Here is a 19,513-nt window from a genome sequence, read left to right as displayed (position 1 = left end):
TACGGAATCTGAGTCGGTGTCAGTGGAGGACATGAACGAGCGGAACTTCTGCCATATATCTCTAGGCCTGGAGCAGGCGGGTTGTTGAACCGCCCAGGATTCTTCAGTATCGGAGGCCCACGTAACTGCTCTGAGCCACTGCGCGTGGGTGGGGGGGATAGGCCGTAACCAGCAAAGTAGGATTGTACGCACCGCTAGTAGCATACAGAGACCAGCCAGTTTCCTGGAGTCGCGGTGGAGTTCAGGGAAATCATGAAATAGGCATTTCATTGGAGCTGGAAGGAAGGGGGATTCAAGGATGGTCGATGTAGTGGAGCACACTGAGGACCAGAATTGGGTGAGTCGAGGACATGACCAGATCATGTGGATGTAATCAGCATCCTCATAGCTGCATCTAGGGCACCTGGGGGAGGAGTCGCTAGAGATGCGATGTAGCCTGGTCGGGGTGTAGTGGTACCTGTGGAACACCTTAAATTGGATCAGTTTGAACCGGGAGTTGAAAGACACCCCGTGGATCCGGGCACACATGTGGGACCAACGTTCATCGGTTATCTCGAGGCCGAGATCTGTCTCCCAGGAGCGCCTTAGTTTGGGGAATGTAGGGGGTGTCCTGGTTTGAAGTAAGGTATATAGCCTGGAGATTTTGCCCCTCATTGGGTCAGGTGAGGAAAGTTCGGTGATTGCAGGTTCATCAGGTGGCAGTGATGGAAAGTTTGTGTACTTGTGCTTGAGTACTCTACGTAGGGATGAATACTGAAGCCAGACGGAGGGTTTCCGTCTAAGGGGGGCCGGGAGGTCAGGCCATTCTATAAAATTACCTTGTTCGAATATATCGCGCAGCAGTTCATAACCCGCCTCGGCCCATGTGCGAACCACGGAGGGGGGGACTCGCGGGACCCCAGGGAGGAAATTCCAAATTGGAAAGTTACCGTGAAAAGGATGGGTGATGCCCATTATTTGCCAAGATTTGGACAAGGCCAATGATGTGCATGTCGCTGGGTCCAGTGAGTCTGATGCCGACGGGATTGGCATGATCACCAGAGATCGGATGTCGCGATCGTTGACTGACAGTCTTTCCAGTCTAACGTGGGGTGGGGGGTCCGATATGTTGAACCAGTGTGCAGTATGTTGGAGTTGAGCCGCCAGCCAGTACTTGAGGAAGTCTGGTGCCCCAAAGCCACCAGCTTCCATTGGGGCAGAGAGGGTCTTAAGCTTAAGGCGGACCGCACCGGAATGCCAGAGGAAGGAATTAAGAGAGCGTGTCAATGTCTGAAAGAATTCAACACCCGGCCACAGCGGAATATTGGCAAATCTGTACAGTAGTTGGGGAAGTACCACCATCTTCAGTACCCCAATCCTGCCTGCAAGTGAGATCGGAAGTTTGTTCCAGCCCTGTATTTTTGTCATAAGGTTTGTGAGGTATGACTGGAAATTATCTTCCAAGACCCGTTCAATATGACGTGACACTACTTCGCCCAGGTATGTGAATCTAGATTGGGCCCATGCGAATCCCATGGCATCGGGAGGGGGGAGCGTGCTGGGTGTGAGCGGAAAAAGGGTTGATTTAGAGCAGTTCACTGTAAGACCAGAGATCCGTCCGAAGAGAGCGACGTCTGCAAGTACTGGGGCTAGATGAGTTTCGGGGGAGCGGATATAGAGAAGAGCATCATCGGCATATAGAGAGACTATATCTGAGCGACCGGCAGTACGTAGACCCCTATGTGCATGGTTCTGGCGAAGCATGTCCGCAAACGGCTCCATTGCCACCGCGAAGATTAAGGGCGAAAAGGGACAGCCTTGTCTGGTACCTCTAGCTATTTGGAATAGGGGGGAGCAGCGGTCCTCAGTGCGAACTCTGGCGACGGGATTAGAGTAAAGTAGCCTGATCCAGGATACAAAGGTGGGACCAAATTTGCATTTATCGAGTACCCGCCAGAGGTAATTCCACGAAACGGAATCAAAAGCTTTTTGCATGTCTAGGGTCGCGGCCACCGCGTGTACGCCAGGGTTCACTCTGCTTATAATGTTGAAAAGACGTCTCAGATTTAAGGAGGTGGAGCGGCCCGGGATGAACCCCGCTTGGTCAGGGTGGATGATATGTGGCATGTATGGGACCAGTCGTAGAGCGAGTAATTTTGCGAAGATTTTTACGTCACAATTGATCAGTGAGAGCGGGCGGTAAGAACCGCATTGAGTGGGGGATTTATTAGGTTTTAGTAGGACTGTTATGGTGGCTTCGCGGAGTGAAGGGGGGAACTGGCCCGCCTCCAACGATTCCTCCCAAAGAGCCACCAGGTGGGGGAGCAGGAGTGATTTGAAATGTTTATAAAATTCGACAGGGATACCATCTGAACCTGGGGCCTTACCCGAGGATAGAGAGTCTATAGCATCCGAGAACTCCTCAGGGGTGAATGGATTCTCAAGGGATCCGATGGTGTCGGGAGAGAGGACCGAGAGTGGGAGTCCATTCAGGTAAGCATCGATCTCTGCATCGGTGGCACTGTCAGAGTGTGCATATAGGGATTGGTAGAAGGAAAGGAATTCCGCATTGATATCTCCAGGGGAGGTGGCCATGGACCCATCGGGTCTCTGGATTCCGGGAATGGGTGGGGAGCCAAACTCATGGCGGAGGAGTCTAGCTAGGAGACGGCCAGGGCGCTCGCCCTCACCATACCTCCTCGCCCGCCCGGGATTATCAAGAAACTTCAGCTCGCGGTCCGCAAGGGCGCGGAAGATGTCCAATTCAGTGCCGATTAACACGAGGGTTACAGGGGTTGGATCTAGGGAATACTGAGCTTCCAGTGAAGATAACGTGGCCTCGCTCTCGGCGATCTCCCTGCGAATAGATTTGAGGATACCGTTTTCCTTGGAGAGGGCAATGCCTCTGATGTACACCTTAAAGGATTCCCAGAGGGTAGCCTGAGAGGACACGGAGTTGGTATTGATCTCAAAAAACTCCTCGATCGCCGACTCCATCTCGGAGCTAAATACCGAATCGAGTAAAGAATGCGGCTTCATTTTCCAGTGTCTGGATCGATCCCGATCCGGGCCCCAGCATAATGTAACGGTTACAGGGGAGTGATCGGATAGGGTCCTGGGGAGGATTGTCATGCCAGATACACTCCTAATTAGCCCATCAGACACCAGCCATCTGTCAATCCGAGAGAAGGAGTCGTGAACCATAGAGTAGAAGGAATAAGAGCGGGAATCAGGGTAGAGAAGCCTCCATGCGTCAAATAAGGATAGGCGGGGAAGAGAGGAGAGTGTAGTGTAAGCCGCTCTGGAGAGTTGACGGGGTCTGGAACCAGATCTGTCCAGATCCACGTCGAATATTGTGTTGAAATCGCCTCCCCAGAGAATCGGTATCAGAGGGAAGCCATCTAAGAGAGTTATAAGATCAGAATAGAATCCGGGATCATCGATATTGGGGCCGTATATATTCAACAGGACTACTTCCTTATTCTGTAGGATACCATGGAGTAGAACGTATCTGCCCAGGGGGTCGATAATCGTGGCGATGGGGTTGTATCTGAGACTTCTGTGAATAAGGGTCATAACCCCGCGGCTCTGGGTAGAATAGGTGGTAAAGTACCTCTGGGAACCCCATGTTTTAGCAAATTTTTCGCAGTATTCTGTGCATGCATGTGTCTCCTGAAGGAAAAGGATTTTAGTCCCATGTCGCTCGGCTTGAAGTTGTAGTAACCTCATTTTCTTATAATTACCCAGTCCCCGTACGTTCCAGCTCATAAATGTCAGGGTTTCCTCACTCGACCCTCCAGGGATAGTCATAGAGAAATACGGGTGGGTGAAAATGTGCTCCCCAAGGACGGTGCTCAATGCGGATCAATTTAAAACGCCGAAGGGGCCATGATGCTTCGGGCTCTGCCCTTTCTGCGAATACCAAGCTGCTTTTAGCATTTAACCCCGATCCCCCCTCCCCCTCCCACATCCCTCCCCCAATCGAAGGGATGAACAACCCGCACCCAAACAACCAGAACAAACACGATGGCATCAACGCCTGGGGGGCCTGTGTACCGGCCTGGCGGCGACGCTCCGAACCATAAGGCAATTTTTAGGATAAACATAATGCCCACTAATATTCCCCGTTCCCACCCAGGGGAGGGTCCGTGGGTGACGGAGGGGGGAATGGACAGCAGGTGATGCAACAAGAGAACTGGGATGGAATGTGTGTACAACCGATCCACTGGACCGAGAATCGTATTAGCTCAACTACGAGAACTGAGAGAAAATCCTAAGGAGAGGTGAACAAGGGTGAGAAAAGCATTTGACGGGCATCCAGAACCTATCGGGGAGGGGGGTGGGCCGAGCAGGAGGCTGCCCAGCAACCCGGCCATATTGTGATAGGCCAGTGGAACTGGAGGCAACAGTCACAGTGAGAAACAACACCAGTGATACCAACATTTTTGTCAAGAGATGTGAACGAGGCAATACACGGGAGACTTATCAGGTAATAGCGGAATGACAAAGATTCAGCCAGGAATTAAGGCAGGATTAAACGGTGTCAATTCAGCAATTAGGGCGATCCGTTGCGAGCCAGTGTCAGTGACTGTCACGGGAACATTTCAGCCGGGAAGGCGTACATCAATGAACCTGGCTGCCTCCTCGGGCAGCGTGAGAAAGTAAACCCGGTTAGTGTGTTCGATACGAATCGCACAGGGAGAAAACAAAAACACAAACAAACTCCATTACGATGTGAACAGGATGGGTTGGACGGCAATCCTGTCAGTCCACGAGCCTACGTAGATGCCGCAACCGGGAATGACGGAATGCTACAAGTCTAGCTGAGTTCTGGGCCAGGGCCCAACGGCATCGTTACACCAATGAGCCCATGTAGTGTTAGGCCGATGTCACAGTGTGTGGACCAATGTAACAAGATATTCAGCAATATAAGTGAGTGTTGTGGGTACAATTCAGCCGGGAAAGTGTTCGTCTATGAACTTAGAGGCCTCCTCCGGTAGCGTGAAGAAGTATACTCGGTTTGAATGTTCGATTCGTAGTTTGGCGGGATATAGCATTGCATATTTGACCTGGAACTCGCGCAGTCTTCTCTTCACCGCCAGGAAGGACTTACGCTCACGCTGGACCGCCATCGAGAAGTCCGGATATAGGTGGATTCTGGCTGCGCCCAACAAAAGGTCTCCCTTAATTCTCGCCGCCCTAAGGAGGGCATCCCGGTCGCGAAAATTGAGGACTCTGGCTATGATGGGGCGCGGAGGAGCGCCAGGCCTGGGCTTCGCTGTAAGTGCACGGTGAGCTCTCTCGATTGCAAATTGTGAGGAGAGTTTTGGGGAATCAAGGAGTCGGAGTAGCATGCTCTCCACATAGTCCTCCATGGGTTCTTGTATGCCATCCTCCGGCACCCCAATTATGCGGAGGTTGTTGCGCCTCGAGCGAGACTCAAGATCCTCATTCTTCTTCTCCACCTCTGTCACGCGGGCGGATAGCGTGGAGATCTCCGCCCGAAGGGAGCCCAGACCATCCTCAGCGGTGCTCACCCGCGATTCAATCTCGGTCACACGACCATCTGTCCTCTCCATATGTGCCTTAATAGAGGATATGGTACCATTCATGTCGTCGAGTTTGCTGTGGATTGTGGTGAATCCCTCACGGATGTATTCCAACATTTTCTGAGATTCGGATGGTTCTTGTTCATGTGAAGCGGATGGTTCTTGTGCAGGTGTCTCCGCCCCGGATCCCCCCGGAGGCTTCGTAAACATATTGATGGAGGATTGCTTCTTTCCCGTCCGTGTCGACATGATGCCGACCCGAGATGAGCTCAAAACCAGCGGGCCAGACAGGAGGGTGAGCAGGGCGCCAAGGGAGGGCACCCGGACGCGTGTATGGGGCCGCCACCGGCCAGAGCCCAGGACGGGACGACTCGAGTTCAGATGGGGGGGACCAATCTCCGCCGGACTGCCGGCCCCGGGTCAGGAGTGTCTCCACGGACAGTTAACACATGTGGTAGTCAGGAAACCACAAGCAAACCTCAGAGATCCTGTGGGCGCCGGGGCCAAGGAGACAATAATTAGTAGGAGAGCCAGGGGAAGCCACTGCGATGAGGTGGGACAGGGGTATATCCTCGTGTGAAGTTGCAGGGTGGTCAGCACTCCAGAGGAACAAGGGCCAGCAAGGCGAGTAAGTGGTGCATCAGTACGGGAGATCGGGGAACAGAGCGCCCCCCAACGTGGCAAGGTGACTCGATAATAGGTAATTAGGAGGGGGCAGATGTCACAGGCCGCCCCCGGGCCAGTTCATGTAGCAGATGGGTCACAGGCTGATGGGTCCGGGGGGTGGTGTAGCCGGAGACGGGATCAGCCAGGGAGTAGGGAGGGCACCACCTCTCAGGTTATCAGGATAGAAGAGGAATGGAGTTGCAGCCACCAGATAGGGCCAAGTGTAGTGCCCGAAAACATGGGGAGGGCTCCAACGTGGGTGATGGCCCACGGTGATTCAGAGACGCCGATACGCCGCCCAAGGCCGCCGGGAAAGTGGAGCTCCGGAGGGGCTGTCAGCAGGATAGGTGTAACGGAGATCAGGGGCCCGGGGGTAACTCACCACCCGGAGCCAGGAGCGGAGGACCGGTCCAAGTCAGCACACCGCCTGGGATGGGGCAGCGGAGCGAAACGCTCTCGAGTCCAGCGAAGATTCAGGGGCGCAGGCTGTAGCGCCGAGCAGCCACTCGCTCGTAAGGTAGAAAGAGCGGTCGCGTCGGGCGGGAAGGACGCCCCTCCCCCACAGGAGGCCTCAAGCCACGGGACACGGCCGCGATTCTCCGGAGCTCAGAACGGGATCGGAGGAAGCACACGCTCCCGTCACACCCACGGCGGCTCGTAGCCCCGCAGCGGCAGAGGTCCGGGGGACGGGAAGCGACCGGCGGGTGTCTCGTCACATCAGCTTTCACCTCCGTCGGATGGCTATGTATATCGCCGAGGCAAACAGGAGGATTTCTGCAAGAAGGGCGCCTCACGGTTCGGAGCAGATCAGAAGGCGGCCATCTTCACTGAGCGCAACAGCGCCCCCCGATGATCCTCCTGCTACTTAACCTATCAGCAGTGTTTGATTTAGTTAACCACAATATCCTTTGCCAACATCTTGCCCTAGCTGCCCATGTCTCACTGAATGCCATAAAGTGGGTTGAATCGTTCCTATCCAGCCGCGCAATGAGGCTTCTCTTCCACGGCCAAACCAGCCCTAGTCTCTTGTGGAGTTCTCCAAAGTTCATGCGTCTCGCCTACACTATACAATGTATTCACCAAACCTCTTTTTGACCGCCTAGACAAACTGGGTGTCACATACACTAACTACGCTGACGATACCTAAATACTCCTACCTATCACTGGAACTTATGACATTGATTCTAACCTGCTAAACAGAATATACCACACTATCCAAGCTTGGATGGTGCAAAATGAGCTATGTCTCAATGATGAGAAAATAGAACTCCTCATCATCGGCAGCCAATCCAAACTGAATAATCTCCCCCAATGATACAGTGATGGTAACATCTTTACGGCAGCTAAGGAGGTCAAAACCTTAGGTGTCTACATTGACTCCTCACTCACCCTAACCAGGCAAGTGAACGCGCTAGCTTCTGCGGCATCCTACACCTCCAAACTGATTAGGGCCAGCAGACCATTTCTATCCACAGACAACTGCATCACCTTGGCCAAGGCACTTATCCTGTCAAGGATCGATTATTGCAATGCCCTCTTTGCAGGGTCCAATGTCAGAAATGTGAACAAACTACAGATTGTGCAAAAACAATGCTATTAGAACAGCACTCAATATCCCTAAACAGAAGCACATTTCATCTGCTAGATGCAACATCCACTGGCTTCCGGTACAAGATCGGATCAAATTTAAAACCCTCTCACTCACACACAAATGCCTCTCCTCATATGCTGGCCTGATCACCATCCCCAGGTTCAGACGACAAAAAGCGGGTGGCTCCAGCTTCCCAATGTTTGCAGCCAAACTATGGAACTCAATGCCGGAAGTCCTAAGGACTGACACATCAGGGCTAACTCAAGGTGATGCTCTCGCAGGAAGCTTACAGCCCCAGATGGAATCCCATATGTACGTTTCCAGTAGGTACCCACTGTAGTCTAACCTTTACAGTCCTGATTCATTGACTGCCTGTAACTACTGTACCTACTGCAACCTAAGCAGCCATTTTGCCACATGATGTAATATGTAACATATGCAATGACAGTAATGACTGTAACCTATGCACCTTGAAGCACCTACTGTAACCAAATTTGTAAGTTAGTAGCGCCTAGATGCCTCCGAGCTATGTGCGCTTTATAAATGACAAATAAATAAATAAGTAAAAAAGGTAAAGCGATCAATTGTAAACGATCAATGTGGGTACTTTCAAAATATCCTCCTTTCCACCCTCCAACTTTCCTTCACTCCCCCCTCGACATCCCAGTTTGACAAACATGTCCCTTTTCAGAGTCCTGCCCAGTCTCCATCGCCATTCTGGTAGCTGAGCACCTTTGCTCATGACATCACTCTCATCATCAAAAATTCCTTTGACCGTGGCACCTTCCCATCTCAACTTAGTCATGTGTCACAGATGGCCTAAAGAACCCTCCAAATCCCAGAGGTGATGCAAGGGGTGTAACTGATTTTTTATGCAGGTTACTAGGGCAGTCCCTCACTCTCTTGTCCAGTTGAAGAGTTTTCCTCACTAGCCCAGGCATCCTTATTCCACATCTTTGTAAATATGGCTTATTGACCCCCTACTATCTGTGTTCTACCTTTCTGTGGATGAGGTCCCAAAGGTAATCATCTCATCTATCTAAGCTCCATCCGGGACTTCCTTAGCTGGGCCTATGCTAACAATAATGTTAGTTCTAAAGGGCATGTAGGGTTGTCGCTTACAGACAGTCAAGACCCACTCTTGACTTGTTCCTCTCGCGCCCTGATGTTCGTTTCACTCAATCTCCTCCCACAACTCTCCTCCTTCCAACTCCTACCCTCCTTCTGTCTGTCCCACTGATGTCCCTCACTCTCCTAAATTCTGCCTCCGCCCACCGATGTTGCTCTCGGTTTCTCCCTTCTCCAGCCACATTACTACTCCCTCCTCCACAGTACCAGTCCCACCACACTACTACTCCACCCCACATTCTACTTGGTCACCCTTATTTTACTCTCCCTAGCACTTGCCACTCACTATCTACACTGTTCCTAACACTCTCACTCACCTAGCTCTCGCCCAACCAATACCTCATCTTTTCTTTCAAATGCCTCCACACTCCAGCCCAACGTCCTTCCGGCTGCTGGTCTCTTGGTCTGCCACCTTCTCCTCCTCCGACCTCATCCACACAACCCAAAACTTCCTACTTCATGTGCCTCTGTTTATCTCCCCCCTCCTTCTTTCATTTGACCCTGTCTTCCCTGTCGGGAAGTGTTCCAATAGGCAGAGGCTACAAGTAAAGAGCTAAGCCCACCCCTTTCTTCTGAATAGGGGCTCCGTGCTCTATCTGTGGTTGCCTGGAATACATAGTGTGTAGTTCGTGTTAGGCGGCTGCATTGCAGTGAAATCCACAGCAGGTAACTGATAGTCCTGGTTTTGGTAAAAAGCTGTTTCTCTGCAATTGCAGCATGTATTAGTGCTGGTGGGGTTATTAGCTTGCCGTGCACACCTGTTGTGGGGAGCGCTGGCCAGCTACATGGGTCGACTGTGCAAGCTCTCTGTTGTCTCATTCACACCCTTTCTTTCTTCTTCTTGTTCCTAGCTGCTAGGTGACTGGAATTCTTTGGTGTGAGGCACTAGTGGGCCACTGTTTTGTGGGTGGCCTGCCCAGACTTCACCTGCCTCGTTATTGGGTCTAGTAAAAAGCAAAATAAACTGGCCAGCATGCTTCTCAAGGGGCGTGGGGTGCTCCAAAGTGGATCTGCCAAGAAACATGCAGGCACATGCGGAGAGGCTCTGCCCTTTTCCATTTCATGGCACAAATATAGACTGTGGCGTTCCTCAAGGTTGATCACCCTCCACTCTTGTTATTAATACCTGCGTGAAGCTACTTGCCAATATCATCATTCCCTTCAACCTCGACTTTTAAATGTATGCTGACCACACCCAGCTGGTAGCAAAATTCAATGGTTCGACTCTCCAGAGCCCTACCTCCAAATTATCACCATTTGAAGCCTTCCATAGCTGCCTGAAAGGTATCCACAGCTTGATGAAACCAGCAAACTCACTCTACACTGAGTCATATCTGAAATCTTTAATCTTTGGCCATTTGCTTCCATCTCTCTCGCCATCAAAACTTGGTTCTGTTCCTTCTCTGTCCAATTCAGACCACAATCTGGGATTCTACTTCGATGACAAGCTATCCTTCTGTACCCAAATAGACCATCTAATAAAATCCTGTAACCTCCAACTCAAACTAACCCTTAACGTTTCACCCTTCATCTATCCTCCTGTGAGAGTCCTTACTATTCACGCCAACTCCCTCTACTCTTGTCTACCCCAGACTGTGCTGGCTACACTTCAAATCATCCAAAATAAAAATGCCAGAATTATCTTCAACCTCAAAGCTCACAATCACACCACACCGTCCCTTGCAGAACAACACTGGTTACACTCATTGCCTTCTGAATCCAATTCAAGCTCCTTTGCCTAACCCACATAGTCTTACATGTCCAAGAACCAATTAACATTAAGGAACTTATCAAGACCAACCAACCTCCAGGAACCCTCATATCCTCGACTCTGCCCTCCACAGTATCGCCAAATTCTATAAACAATGTCCCTTTGAAATGTAGTGCCCTCCTACCTATGTCATATGAAGAGAACTACGGACAATTCAGACAATCCCTCAAGCCACTCCTCTCAGGCATTTAAGACAAGAAGTTTACCCTCCCAATGACACAATCCACTTGGTTTCACAGGTTGCATGGACAGACTACAAGGAAAATAAAATTTAAATGAATAAAATATACCCTTGAAGAAAGAGGCTCCTCATCCCTGAACAAATGTCCACATTTTGAAATAGGACCTCTTTGTTGACCAGATATTTGTCACTACATAAGCAGTTCCTATGACTGCATTAAAGGAACTTATTTGGGTACGACGTCCTTCCGTCGCGGGATGTTTTTAAGCTGGTTTTTTTACCGCTATTTTTTTTTCGAAAAAACCCATTGAATTTTTTAGAAAATGGGGGACTTGTGGAGGGGGGGTGAAATTTTGATGGGTTTAAAAAAAAAAATCGCGGTAAAAAAACCTGCGAAAAAACATCCCGTGATGAAATGACATGGAACGCTTATTTACACACGTTTGTGTGTGTTTTTTCTCCCTCTTTTCCTCTCCTCCTCCCCAACCCACCCTCCATTTCTCTCTCTCTCTCTCTCTATTTCTCTATCCATTGATTTCTGTAACCTGATGGCATTAATGAGGAGTTGACCAAGGATGACTGTCTCCACCCTTGACTGACCTGGGCCCAGGATTATTAACAGTTGGGGTTATTTAATGATTTTGCTCATTGCAAAGATTGTGTGTTTTCATAAAGGAAAAAGGCACTGTGTGACCTTGTGTAACTCAATTCTAACCATATGTAAGGGCATCATGAAGACAATCGGCCACCATTAATGAAGCAGTACTATTGCCGAGACTACTGCCCATTAGTTTAAATGGTGAAAACCTTGGGATAATAAAGCTCAGAGTTATTTTTCTCAATTCAGTGCAGACTGGTTGAATTTACATGGCTAGAGTAGTCAATAGTTGTTGACATTGTCCACCTAATGTTTTTTTCAAATTTTTCAATCGTACTTCAAGTGTTTCTTGAAGTTCCTTGAGCTGGGTGAGATTTAGGGTTGAGTGAATGTATTCTAGTAGGACCTTCCTGTCTTGCATGTTCTTCTTTAACAAGTAATCGTTTGGCCCAACCTATCTGAGCAGCCATGTAATATGTCTGCCAGTCAAGGAGTGCCAGTCCATCGTCTGGCTTGGTGACATGTAAGATGTGCTTGTTTAGCCTTGCATTTCCCCCTCTCCAGATACATTTCATCAACAGGCGATTGAGTTCGACTAGCTGAGCTCTAGAGGGACGCATTGGGAGCATAAATGCCAAGTAGATCAGTATGGGCATTGAGTTCATCTTAGTGGCATTTATTCTTCCGGTGAGAGAGAGCAGGAGCAGGTCCCAAGAAGCCAAATCTTCACAAATCTTATCAAGTACTGGGGTGTAATTTAACTCAGCGAGCGTGTGCAGCATCGGGCTGATCCATACCCCTAAGTATTTTATGGTCTGCTTTTGGAGTTTGAATGGGGCTACCTCCCCGGGATCCCAGGGGATGTCCAAGCGGAGCGGCATAGCCTCCCGACTTGTCCCAGTTGATGCTGTACCCGGCCACAAGTCCGTATTCCTGTTGTATAGCTGAGACACGTGGAAGGGACTGATATATATCGTCGGCGTAGAGCGAGATTCTATGCTCTTCTGGTCCCTTGACTATGCCAGACCAACCAACTTTGCTCCTCCGTTTGGCGGCCAATGGCTCGATTGCCAAGGCGTATAATAGGGGTGAGAGTGGGCAGCCCTGCTGAGTACCAGTATGCAGGGGGAAGGGTTCAGAAGTCAGGCCATTTGTGACCACTGAGGTGCATGGTGCCTTGTAAAGTAGCCCAACCATCTGTAGGAAATGCCCTATAAATCTGAATTTGCACAACACCTCAAACATCCCGGTGCACTTTGTCGAATGCCTTTTTGGCGTTGAGTAATAGGACCACGTCTTTGGATTGAGCTTCTCCTTCTAAAATATGCAGAAATCTTCCAAGGTTATTGGAGGAATGCCTGTTCAGGATAAAGCCTGTTAAGAGCCACAAAGTGTGGGATCCCGTCCGTTTTTATGGAAGATCACTATATTGGCCTTGAGTAGAGATGGGGGTAGTTGCCCTACCTCAGAGGCATCACAGAACATCTGTCCCAGCCACGTTGCTAGTTCCTCCTGCATACATTTCTACATATCTATTGGTAGACCATCTGGTCCCGCAGCCTTCCGTGAGTTAAGCCCCTGGATAGCTCTGAGCACCTCCTCATCTTCAAGCGGCGTGTTTAAGGGAGCAAGTTCAGCTGGGGTAAGCATTGGTAGAAGAATGTCATTGAAAAAAGGCTATGACGTGGTCAGGGGGGGTGGCATAGAAATCTTGATAATTCTCTGCAAACCTTTCATTTATGGCCAAGTCCCCTGTGAGCAGCCCTCCATCCATGCCTTGAATGGTCGCAATTAGTTGATTCCACTGTCTTTACTTCAGGTGAGGGCCAGCATTCAGAGAGGTGTATCTCCGGATGCATAAAGGTCGAGCGCCCACTTTGAAAAAGCCTTTTGGGCTCTAAGGGTAGTAATATGTATTATTTCAGAGCGCAGCTTGCATATTTGTACCTATGTCTGAGGGTCTCTTTCTGCTTTATGTTTATGTCTGCTGCGGCTAGCTCCACCGTCGGTTGGGATTCCCTCTCTGCCCACGATTTTTTCTCATGTGCCAAGCTAGATATGAACTGTTCCCTAAAATATGCCTTCAAAGGATCTCAACAACGAAGTGTGTTGAAGCCTTCAATTAGATTGTCTCGCTAGAACCTATCTACCTTTTGTATCAGTAGATCCACAATATTGGGGTATTGTGGTGCAAGTAGCATTCTCCATGCGGGGACTTTAGTTGGCACACCAAGGGACACGATCCGATAGTGTCATCGGGACGATTGAGCACGAGGTGACCATGTACGCTATGGTGAACGGGAGAAACCAATAATCCAGCTGCGAATAGCACTGATGGTGGTTAGTGTAATATGTAAAGTCTGTAGCATGTTTGTGTAGGTGTCTCCAGACATCCACCAATCTTAAACCTGTCAGGAGGGACCTCAGTGTTCAGGCCTTTCTAAGGGCTGGCTAGTCTGTAGCTGTGCAGGGTTGTATTCGGTCAGTTTCAGGCTGAAGGGCTACATTGAGTTCACATGTAGCAAACAGGTGTGTGAAAAACCCAGGAATGTCCATTCTAGGCCATAGACGTTTATGAGTGTAATGTGTTGGCCGTGCAAGTGACCCTGTATTATTACATAACGACCCTCTGTGTCGGCTTTCGTCACTTGGATCGTCAGGGGGACCCGTTGGTGAATAAGGATGGAGACCCGTCTCTTGCCATGGGACGGAGAGTGGGTGGTCATCCTCACCCATCCCCTACAGACCTTTGCCGATTCCTTGGCGTCCAGGTGAGTTTCTTATAGGAATATAACATCCCCCGGTAGGTACTGCAGCATGTTGAATAGACGCCTCTGTTTAATGGGGGCCCCACTCCTATGCTTTAAGAGATACGCACGTCGGTGTGGCCAACAGACCTTGTCAAGTGGTCATGCCCCCTGAATTTACCACTACATGGGAATGTGTTTGCCCCCTTATCCAACACCAACCAGGTTCCTTGCATAGAAAGGTCTTGTATACCGGCCTCCAATACAACTTCTCAGGGTAAATTAGAACCAATGCAGGGGCAATGGTAAGTAGCGGAACAGCACTGCTGCTCCAAGCCCTGCATCCCACCAGACACCCCCCCCTCCCAGGCCCCCACCCCGACTGCAGGTGTCAGTTAAGTTCTCCAGAATATGCACATGTATAATATATAGCTATGGACGGGCCACAAGATGACCTTCAGATCTTACCCATTCATCTATCCAAATAATCATGCTTTCACACATCCTACCTTGCTTTCAGTCATTAATCAATACTCACATCCATTCATCTCTCTTGCACCCTCTCTCCACACTGTCCACTTTCCCCACAACATAGATATTTGATGATAGGTGAGTAAGACATGATGTGCGGTGTGTATGTATAGAATTGAGGTGACAAATTAATATTTTTTATTGGTTGGCTAGTAGCTTGCAACTTGAATTTTTGTATGTATGCAGGTGATTTAAACAACAAAAACCTAGCTAGAAAACAATGGAATACTGTATAAATAAAGGGAGTTGTACAATAAAGGGAATACATTGATTGGGAAAATAATCCTTAAAGAGCAGGGTCTTCAGATAATTCCAGATTCGCAGGAGGGAGGGAGTGTAATGAAGGCATGGTATCAAACAGTAAGACAGACAAGTGATCAAAGTTCACGGGTGTTTATTGAACTTCAATTGGGTTTGATAAACGCCTATCTACTCCTAAGTCTAAATATGGACACAAGCTACAACCATCACATAATAATAACACAGTCCTAGTAGTGTTTTGTCAAAATAAAAGGGCCTGTACTAATAAACCTATTGCCAATACTTACTTCTAAATACAAATAGTGTATAGAAATGTAACAAAATGTCGTGATTAAGTATTTAACATATAGTTATCAATTGCAAAATGGGTATATGTATCGCATTTGAAATGGCCATGTAAAGGCACTAACAATGTAGAAAACATAAGCTTTGGAAAGACTCAATGAGTATTGTACATTATATGAATGTTTATGCCTCTTCCACATAATCTGCAACACACGAGGAAAATACCTTTGCGGGCATTTCCAGGGCCATTCCCCCTTCCTCCCCATTGAAGCCTGCCAGACGGAAAAGCAGAGGCCTGTGCTGCTCTGCTCCACCTCCCCCAATTCGGCTGGAGCCGCTTCAAACATTCACGTTCCCCCGCAGCTCCCAGGGCCGAGGCCAGCCACCTGAATTATTTACAACCCAGCAGTAAACCCCGGCCACAAACAGGCGCCCTTTCTTAGGCTCCACGACCCACCAGCTCACCCCAGGTTAATGGCCCCTGTAAAATTAGGACACTCAATATTATAGCAACACTGTAGGAACACATTCATAATGACTTCTATCGAGACATGATAATTTGGGCAGCTCGCCCCTTGCCCTGAGACCCAACCTCGCGACCTATGATACCCGGTCAAGAGGACGATGGTAACCATGTCTTGACGTATCACCAAAAGACCCCACTCTAGGTGCATTCCTCCTGTGTTGCATTAACCTGTAGAATAACCTATTGGAAGATTTACCGGGGAAGATAATATTGCAATGTTGAATGACTGCGGTGTGCGTGGCCTTAGGGCAGAAAGCCAGGAAAGACGTTCATCACTGACACTGGTCACGGCTGGCACAACAACACCGTCCGGATGAACCCAGCTGACCTGCCCGGCCCGGCCCGGCCCACGAGGGTAACCAATGACGTCCACCAACCACAGCAAACCACATCACAGCGGCACCTATAGTTAGTCGTCGCCACCCAATCCCCACGAACTTGTGCCCCCTATAGTATGTAGGTTCTTATGACGTTGTTTGTAAATATATACGCCGTCTTTGCTATTGTCAGACAAAGCGCTCTCGGAGTTTGCAGAGTCCTTTGCATGCCCTATTCTGATTGATAAACTCCCATTTAAGCTCACCCGCGCTTTGTCTTAGCCTTATTCCCATCTTGGGAGAGTCCATTATTGTCTCTCATTGAAGGGAGGATCGTGCTATCTGGGGGACGCTCGCCTTCAGTGGTGACCCCGACAGCGTGATGATTATTTTCTCTTGACATATATATATATCCCTACCGTCCCCTTTGGCACGAAAATCTCCGGTCGAAAAGGGATACGCACGGTGCGCCGGCTCCGGAAGGCTGCCCGCCAACGGCGACCGGTACGCTCAGAAGTGCGCACTCAACAGAGAGAGGGTACGGGATCCCGGTTGAAAAATCCCCTTTGAGTTCCGCTCGCCGGAGCCGGGGCTAACCGTTGAGCGTACGGCAAAACTGCCTGGCAGGACCCAGTTCGGAGACTCTCGGTTCAAGACGGGCACGTGAGTATTAAGTGCGAGCGACCATAAAAGGAGTAGGGGAGGAAAACAGGACAGGGAACGAGGTTATTTGAAAGGGGACACTTTGGGACTACTGAGAACCACTTTACACTTTCTTTACTTTTTCTTGCATATGGCCATTAGGATTAAGAGGTGAAAAGAGATAAAGAGACGGGAACCTAGCTCCGCGAGGGGGTAGAAGGCGGCGCCGCATTGTGCTATCTTGACAAGTACTGGGAATATATGAGGAAGTGAAAATAAGATAAAGGTGTCTGGTAAAAGGGAGACACAGCGGATATATTAGCGACTGCTATTCTTTCTATTCTTCTCTCTGGGTTTATGGGGAAAAAACAGGGTTAGTACAAAAAAAAAATAATAATAATAATGTAAGAAGAAAGACGAGTGTATATCAAAACTACAAGACGAATTAATATCAGATTAAGAAAGAAAGGGACAGCTAGTAAGGGAGGAAAGGGATTACAAATTGAGCGGCGAATAGAGTGTTGTCTATGAGTGTGTAAGCATCACGTGCCAGAACATATTTGTCACGTTGAATGTATAAGAGTGGTCATAAGTGTATAATTATGGTGTGGTCATGGTAAGTGCGACCAGAAGAAATTTTGCAAGGAAAAGAGCAATACAGTAAGGTGACTGTTTTTTCTTTGGATAAATGTGCTGAAGATATTGGCGGGGTACGAAGGGTGCTTTGCTCTTGTATGTGCCCCCTAAAAGCATATGGGGAAAAAAAGCTGTGTGCAGCAATTCTTAGATTGTTCAGGTGACGGAAGCACACGCAGGTCCCCACACGCAGTGATACGCAAATACTCAGATATATCAGGTGACACATCTATATAAGGAGATATATATATATATACATATATATATATATATATAGATATACATCCGTATCGAGCAGCCACGAACTATGGGGACAGAAACACCATTAGCGCATATTTGTAAGAATCTTCCTGGGTATGCTGAACGCATTAAGAAATATCACGATCAGTCGACTACAGAGCTAAAGGGGGAAGGGTTACCCCAAATATGGCCCGAAGGGGGATCGTTTGACAAGAGTGTCCTAGATATGGTAGCTACATGTATTTATTTGAGATACAAGGGGAGGCAGCTACATAATAGGAGAGAAATATTAGACCTATGGAGATTGTTTGAAGAAGTACCCCCACCTAAGAAAAGGGAATTAGGTACTGATCTGCCATCTACCACTGACAATCCATTACTGATACCAAAAGACGACAAGGTGTTGCCAGAAGGGGAGCCACCGGTAGAGGTAACTAGGTTGTACCCAATACTAAATAAGCCAGTGCCCGCAGAAGGATACAGTGACCCAACATATGTACCCCCATCAACAGTCACTACGACTCAAGGGCCAACAGCACCCCCACCGTATGAGAGTCATAGAGAGCGCGACCAGGTAAGTACACCAATAGTGAAAATAGGGAAACTAACAGAAGACCTAGAGTCCAGGCTCTCTGTAGCAAAAGACGAGCTCTCGAGGATGAAAAGCATATGTGAACAGACTGCGACTAATGCTGCTAGGTCAGAGCTCACATCAAGAGCGCAGAGTCAGGATAAAACAATTGAGGAGAGGTGGAAGAAGGGGGAGATATTGTTTAGGATACAAGAAGAACCGACCCGAATAATTGAACTAGAGGAGAGGGAGGAGCGCACTGACGATGAGATAAGGACCACAGGAGGTAAAGAGGAGCTATTGTGTGATATAGGAGAAGACTTAGAGGAAAGTGAAAGATTAAGCATGGCAATGGGAGGAGGAAGTGAGGGGTTGGATGGCGCATGTTCAGGGAGAACCATGGAAGAAGAGTGGGCAGGACGACTAAGGAATAGGTTGGGGAAAATGGCACCACTAGGAAAGAACGGAGTGAAGGTGAGTGCAGACAAGACAACAAAGGGGAGGTTACAACTCCCACTAATACACAGGGGAGGAGGGAGGCCAAATTACATACCATGGGCTCAGATGGATAAGGCCAATTTGTTAAAGTTATTGCCCCCGCTATCAGGAGGGGCAAGCAAGTGGATATATGCATTTGGGAAACACACAGCCGGGGTACCTCTAGCAATAGGTGATGTGAAGAGTCTGCTAGTATCAGCAGTCGGGGATCAAGCTGACAGAGTATGGGTAAAGGCTGGCTTCCCGGGAGTAACGTTAGACTGCGATCGCCATGATGGTGCCTCTTTTAACACAGTATGTGCCAGAGTGTGGGACGCATTAAGAGAGACTTTCCCAGACACCCCAGATTTGCAGTCAGTCATGCAATGTACGATGAACGATGGGGAAGATGCTATGGATTACATTTTTCGGGTCCAGGAGATGTGGAGAGCAGAAACGGGCACGCCCTGGTATCAATCAACATCATTATTCTACTTCATAATAAAGAGGGGGCTCCCTAAAGAGGTACAAAAGGCACTTGACAAAATCGCAGGTATTGAAGCAAAAGGATGGCGCATAATAGTTCACCACTGTAAACGAATAAAAGAGAGGGAAAAGGAGATAGCGCAAAAAAAATTGGCAGACGAGGCAGAATTAGTACAAACGAAGCTGGTGAAGGTCGCTGCAGCAGTAGCCGCGCTCCCACACAGCAGGGAGGGAGAAGAGGAGGAGGAGGGGCTGGTAGCAATACAGGGGAGGATGGCAACGAATTGGGCAGGAGCAGGGCAACAACAGTGGAACGAGCAGGAGCAGAGTG

The sequence above is a fragment of the Ambystoma mexicanum genome, chromosome 10, assembly GCF_040938575.1.
Source record: "Ambystoma mexicanum isolate Mex_15411 chromosome 10, UKY_AmexF1_1, whole genome shotgun sequence".
NCBI lineage: Eukaryota > Metazoa > Chordata > Amphibia > Caudata > Ambystomatidae > Ambystoma > Ambystoma mexicanum.
Note: the sequence above shows the minus strand (reverse complement) of the source record.